This window comes from Heterocephalus glaber, unplaced genomic scaffold, assembly GCF_053883595.1.
Source record: "Heterocephalus glaber isolate CG9 unplaced genomic scaffold, H.glaber_assembly_v1.0 deba00001569, whole genome shotgun sequence".
Classification (NCBI taxonomy): domain Eukaryota; kingdom Metazoa; phylum Chordata; class Mammalia; order Rodentia; family Bathyergidae; genus Heterocephalus; species Heterocephalus glaber.
This window is the reverse complement of record NW_028258354.1, coordinates 8029274-8036606: the sequence shown is the minus strand read 5'-3', so window position 1 is coordinate 8036606 and position 7333 is coordinate 8029274. Positions and strand designations below refer to the sequence as shown.

Below are 7333 nucleotides of genomic sequence, written 5' to 3'. Positions count from 1 at the left end.
TCAACTGGAAAGTGGATAAAGAAGGTTTTTTTTAATTTATTTTTTTATAAAATGGAGTACTACTCAGCCGTAAAGAACGAGAAACTAGAGGCATTGATAGCTAAATGGATGCACAGTGAGGTGATACTCTTAAGTGAAATAAATAGGACACACGTGTAAAAACCGAATAGTTTCTCTAGTGTGAGAAACTGAAAGTGTAAATAAAGATTAAAATGATTAAAACAAATAATTTATAATTTGAAGTAGGGATGGAGTGGTGGGAGGGGAAAAGGAAAGGAAAGAAGGGAAAGAAAAAATTATGAGAAAAGAAAAAAAAATGGAAACGAAGTCTATGTAAATAGGGAAAGGGTGGAGGGGGTGAAGGGTGCACAGGTAATGGGAAAAAAATAAGAACCAAGATTCATCATGTACAGGTACAAGCACCCGATGATAAATGTGAACATATTGTATACCTAAAATGTACCAATAAAAGAATTTAAGGAAAAAAAATTAAAAAAAAAGACAAACTTTTGGAAATAAAGGAAAAGTGAATATTTTAAAAACTTCTTTTCCAATTCTATTAAATGATGCTAAGTATATGCCAAATTTCTTTTTTTCTTTTTGTTTTTTGTTTTTTTTGAGATAAGGTATCTATGTAGTTCAGGTCTACCTTAAATCAGCAGCGTTCCTCCAAAGCTCAGTCTCCAGAGCTCTGGCATTATAGGTATGTGCCCCCATGCCTAGCAGTATATGACAAATTTCCCTCACCTTTCTCTGATTTGCTATGTGGCTTGAATCACAAGGTATGATTAAAATACAATCTTTAATAATATTTATTGCTTGAGTACTGCCTTTATACATGTTGATAATTTGTGGAAAAGTGACTTGCTAATAAGAAAGTTACTACTAATAAAGTACTAAATTTTGGGAAATACTTACTTTGGAAATGTCTGTTAGGACAGTTATAATTGTCCTTTTTGCTAACTTGTATTAACTATGTTTCCTTTAGAGGTAAAGAAAGGACTAATGGAAGGAGCCAGGAATTTTGAATAACGCTGGTATATTAACGAGAATGCTTTTTTCCTACATAGAGCAATAGATAAAAAATACCGAGAGCCACTGATCTAATGTACAGCCTGTACATTTGTGCACTTTGTTGGGGCAGCCCTCCAGTAGAGACAAGATTCACAATAGAAATTGACCCAGAGAGCCTTGCCCAAATTGAATAATTAGGGAAGAAGACATGTTACCATTGAAAACATTTGCCTTATTATGTTCAGAGTTTTATGCACATTTTTCTAATTTTAAATTTAAAATAAACATACTTTTATCTCTAAAATTCACTCCTCCTTGTTATTTCTGATACTGGCTTATTGAGATAGTAGCTTCATTTTATGATGGAGTCATCATTTTTTTTTATTAGATTATGTTAAAAAATGGCAGGTGTTATCTATTTACACTGAAGCGTGTAGTGAATCCACTTAGATGACCACATCTTGATGTTAGTCTTGATCTCTTGTGCATGTTGTTCACTTGCCTATGTCATTACAACTTGGTAGAACTTGATTTCTATAGGTTTCCCATCAGTTGTCTATGTAGACATTTCTTTGACTACCATTAATATCGGCAATTTCACTAATTCTTTTTGTGGCTCATTACACTGTCTAATTAACTTCCACATTAAAATAAGCGTGAAAAGACTGAATATAACTCCTCTTATTTTTGACTGTTTCCTCACATATGATTAAATTTTATCTTCTTTCTTCTTAACCTCCCACTCTTCCATTTTTTCCTAGTAATTTGGAGTGGATCTATCATCTTTATTTATGGTATTTAAATTTTTCATTTTCAAAAATTTGGCTTCTAGTTTTGGTGTGTTTCTTCTTGTTGTGGGAGTGTTTTCAATACATACAAGCCTTTTCTATTCAAAAGACTTTAGAACCTTGGCTATGATTTATTTTTGCTGCTGTCAGAGATACAGTACTACTTGTTACCATACTCATCTGTGGAAACGTTAGCATCTGTCTGCAATTGCTCTGCTTTGACATGGAGTGGCCAACATGCATAGAGACATTGAAACTGTCAAGCTTTTGCAGACAAAATTTTGATCATGCTGGGTGACAGATAACATATCATATTAAAAATGGGAAACAATTTTGTGCAGGAATCTCAAGAGATTTTGAAGGGAGGAATTTCAGAATTGTACTTGAACTTTCTGGACATAATTAAATAATAATATGGAATGAAAAGAGCACTGGAGTGGGAAATAGAAGATAGGCATTCTTGTTCATGTTCTTGAGTAAAAGTGATCTAGTTATAATTCTGAATGACCTTAGTTTTTAACTGAATTTCTTGGGAGAATAATTTTATTTCCGAGCCTTAGTTTATAAGTCATGAGACAGTACAATAAGTAATGTCAGTATTAGCTTTCTTTCTTACTTTTCTTTCCCATTTTTGATTAAAATTTTGTAAACATTGCCCTCTACTTCATTTCAATCAAAACCATTCGCAATGTGCCATCAGTTAATTCTGTCGGTCTTCTCCTCCTCCCCTATTCTTAGACCCATTCTGTGGAGAAAAATTGTGTATTATTAATATCTATTTAGCCAACTAATTATAGTATAGGGCCTCCAAGCCTTCTTAAAATGCAAGTTGGCTTTCATCTTGGTCTACACTTTCAGAAGGTACTTTGCCCTGTGAAATATTTTGTTTTCTGCTAAATCAGGATCTGTCTGGTTCTACATTCTTGCATTGAAAGGTAGGGAGAGGAAAGAGCAAAAAGGAAGTCAGAAGCCAAAAGAAAATTAGTTAATCTAATAAACCAGGAGGGAGGAATGAAGATTAGGAAAAACATTAATTGTCCAAGATTAATAACAGCAAAATCAAGAAATAACTTTACTTTTTCCTACTGCCTTGATGTCTCAGGCCACTACTTTTGTGATGACCATTTGATCCATGGAACTAACATGACCTTGGGCCATGAAATGACAGTATTGCCTCTTAACTATTTGAAGACCACTCTTTTGATCTACTCTTGTGGTTTTCTTTGGTCAGCCTCCTACCTTTAGAATTTTTCAATAAGAAACAAGTAGTTTCTCTAATTTTATATTTGACCTCCAACTCTCAGGAAACAAACATTACAGTCTGCTAAGGGCTCTTTTTCTCTCTGCAACTCAGCAGGGATATGGCCAGGGAATGAGACCAAGATTTCCCATCTTATCTCATCCACCATGTGGCTCACCTCAGTGTTCACAAGACAGGAAGATGTCTAGACACCTGGGACTAACATGAGTAAGAGTTATCGCAGGGGAAGGCACAGCATGATGACCATGCTGGGTCTCTTCCTTCCTTAACTACCTATCCTCACAGTGTGGACACACTTTGGGAAAAATATCTGTGTGCTTGTAGCTCAAATGAGGTGATCATGAAATCTGAGGATTATGGAGTCAAGGACTATTTTTTAAAATATTAGACTGAGTACAGCATTATAGAGAAGTACCCCTAGGAACCACTGTGATTCAGCTGCTGGAACAATAAAACTTCAGTTACTATTCTGAAATGAGGCTTAGGGCTAAAAAGCTCACAGAACCAGTCAAATGCAGAAAACAAAGGGACTTTGAAGGTAAGCAAGGGTGCATTTCAGCTCCTTATCTTGTGTGTGTATGTGTGTGTATGTGTGTATATGTATGTGTATGTGTGTGAATAAAGGAGGCTAATTTCAAGAAGGCTGAATGTCAGTATTACTCAAGATTGCCAGCAAAAACTTGGGAATCTAGTAGCTAGATGACTGTAACTTTTGGGATATTCCAGATAGAAGCTTAAAGTAATGATTAAATATTGAAATAAATGTAAACAAATATTTTACTCCAGTATCACGAATTGGGATATATTATTCACCTGTTCATGTATGCAGCTTTGCTAGGTAAAACAAAGATGTACATGAAGTAAGCATTCAAGAGGAATCTTAAACAAATGTGGGATAATTATAAAATTAAGTCAATTATAACATAATGAAATAAATTTTAAGATTCAAAGAAGTATAGTTGTTTGGGAATATAGGAGAAACAATTAATACAGTGGATTAAGAGAATTAGAGATGCTTTCACAGAGGAAAAAACCTTTGTTCTGAGCCTTAACTGAGTTGGAGCAAAGTAGACAAAGAAGAGCTCATTCACAGATAGGATGAGCTGGTGCCAAGAGTTAAAATCAGGTCCTTTAGGGAAGCAATTTATGGAGGATATTACTCATTTCATGAACTAAATACTTTGAAGAATCAGGAAATAAAGCAAATAAAGTGTATGCCACACACCAAAGATGACATAACTACTATCATATAAAAGTCACTAGTGATTTCTAGCTTCACAAGCCAAATTTTAGTACATAGTAGACAAGTTTAAATTATAAATTAGAGCCTTGGGATTAATAAATGACTAAAGTGAAAAATATATTAAATCCAGAAAAAGTTGTTCTTTCTAAAGAGAGAAAGAATTATGGAGACATGTTCTATTATATTGGTGAACTCTGATAGTGGGAGAAAGTCCAGAGACCAGATATTCTGGACAAACTTCTTGCTCTTACCCAAGAGAGGTGTCCTTTGTCTGTAACGAGAATACTCTACTTTCCAGAGATTAACTAACAAGACACCTGATTTAACCTACTATGCAAAATGCTAGCCTCTGGGTTAGCTATTCTAATAGATTGCAAAAATGTAAACGACTTTTTTTCTTTCCCTATTCTGAGTAGCTCTATCCATTAAGAGATGGAGGGTTTTCCCCTCTGTTTGAATGTGGATACCTTTATGCACTGCATAGCCAAGGTGGCTGCAGCATACCTAATGCCACCATAGACTTGGAAAGTGCTTGGTCATTGAGGCTTCCTCTCTTGCTACTCTTGGCAGTGCATTTGCTACCATGCTAAACAGCTCAACTAGTCTGTTGGATGATAAAAGACTTTTGTCCCAGTTACCTCCAACATTCCAATTTATAATCAGCCAGTTATCAGATGAGTGAGGCAATACACTGCTGGTTGACCACAGACACAAGTGTGAGCCCAGCTGTTTCAGAACTTGCCAGCTGAGTTTCAGCCCAACCTAGATAACCTCCACAAAAGTGTGAACCAAGTATCTTATTTCATCCACTAATTTTTGATTGGTTTGTTAATTTGTCTACTAAATATGAGAGAGTTGTCCTGTTTTAGTTCTTTCTCATAGCACTTTGTAGAGAAGTACTCTTTTCTTATCTCATAGCATCTGTCTGTCTGCTTACTCCATCTATTTGGTCTCCTGATTATTGACCACAAATTATTTATAGTGTATTTATAGAGTTACTAAAAATTTATAACATATCTATGCCACTTTGGAGCATATGGAGTGAGTTCTTTGCTGTTTTCTGTTCACCAATTTCATGAAAACATTCCACAAATGTGGATTTAAAAATGCATTTTAAAAAACACTCAAAAAAGTGGGAGGGAGTATGATTAGAAAAAGAAATAGATTGGCTAGCACTGAAGAAATAAACCAAAAGGAGACAAGTGGGGGCCAAATGGCTTGTAGTGAATGTTTTCACTTATGGATTAGAAATCAGAATTCTTCACTCATTCATTCATATATTAATATTGAGAATAGCTGTAGAATACTGAGGGGAGCTAGAGCTACTTTTTCTTCTTTTTCTGTCTTTCCTATGAATAACTTTCTTCTATTTTAAAAAATTTCTCCCTAATGGCTTTTCTGAATACAGACCAAATGATTTTACTCTTTCTATAATATAGGAATAACATGTATTAGTGGTTGGGATTAGGGTTAGTGAGGGAGGAAGCTAAGGAAAAAGAAAATAATATCCAAACTCCAAACTACCTTTGGATTCAGTAAGTCTGATTTGAATCTCATGTCCATCTTTAATGACAAGGAATTAAGCCTCAATTTTTCACATGTGTAAAATGGGTTATACCATCTACTTCATTGTGTAGGATATTGTGACAATTTGAGATAGAGTGGAGAAAATCTATAAAGCTTCTGTTAGAAGGCTTGAATGCTCCAAAAGCTTTCCACTACAGTTGACAGGAATGTAAAGTAGCACAGACACTATGGGACACATTTTTTGTTTTAAAATTAAGCATACCTTACCATTTGTCCATTAACATTAATCCAGTCATTTGTTTCGAATTTACTCAAGAGCAGTGAGAACGAAGACTTCTTCACAAATGCAGGTAGCTTTTTGTAATATTCTAAACCCAGACACCAACCGTCCATTCTCCCGCCAGTTGATACACAGTCATTGCTGTGAGGTAAAGTCATGTAGTGCATCTCAACCAGCCCTTGGTATGGAGTGATAACTTGTGTGTGTTCCCCTTTACTTGGGCATCATGGAGAGAGTTTCACATCTGAAAAGAAAGCTGCAAATGTTAGCCACAGAGCCACCCCCCAGGCATCACATACTGGCAAGAAAAGGACCAGATGGATGACCTGTGAACTCAAATATTAGGTGGAACCAACACAGCTTATGAGAAAGGTGTTTTCAAGCTTGAAGTTATCATTCCTGAGAGGTATCCATTTGAACTTCCACAGATCCGATTTCTGACTCCAATCTATCATCCAAACATTGATTCTGCTGGAAGGATTTGTCTAGATGTTCTCAAATTGCCACCAAAAGGTGCCTGGAGACCAGCCCTCAACATTGCAACCGTGTTGACCTCTATTCAGCTGCTTGTAGCAGAACCCAACCCGATGACACCCTAATGGCTGACATTTCCTCAGAATTTAAATATAATAAGCCAATCTTCCTCAAGAATGCCAGGCAGTGGACAGAGAAGCATCCAAGACAAAAACAGAAGGCTGATGAGGAAGAAGTGCTTGATAATTTACCAGAGGCCAGTAACTCTGAAATAGACAACTCAACACAGAAAAGGAAGGCTGGGCAGCTAGGAGGCATAGAAAAGAAATTTTGCCCTGATGTTCAAGGAATTTGTCCTGATCCATCTTAGTTAATTCATTCTTTACAAGGTGGTCTAATTTGTTTACTTTTCTGGAATGTTTTTCTTTGTTTTTGATAACAATAATTGTATAATTGTATCCTATAAAGAACTCTGTATATTTATGTATTCTGCTCTAAAAAAATTTCTAAACCCAGACACACTCCAAATACCCCTTAAGAGGCTAATAGTTAAACAAACTGTGATATGTTCACAACATTTAATACTACTCAGAAATAAAAAGGAACGATTTATTGATACATAAACAACATGAGTGAATCTCAATATAATTATGTTGGTGAAAGAAGCTGTTAGGAAAAACCAAATAATATATGATTGAGTCTATACAAACTCTAGAAAATGCAAACTATATTAATCGGCTTTCTTG

The 7333-nt window shown here is 35.4% G+C and overlaps 1 pseudogene; it reads left to right on the top strand.

Moving 5' to 3' along the window:
- The first annotated feature begins 850 nt into the window (after positions 1–850).
- LOC147823722 (ubiquitin-conjugating enzyme E2 T pseudogene) lies at positions 851–7333 on the top strand (annotated as a pseudogene).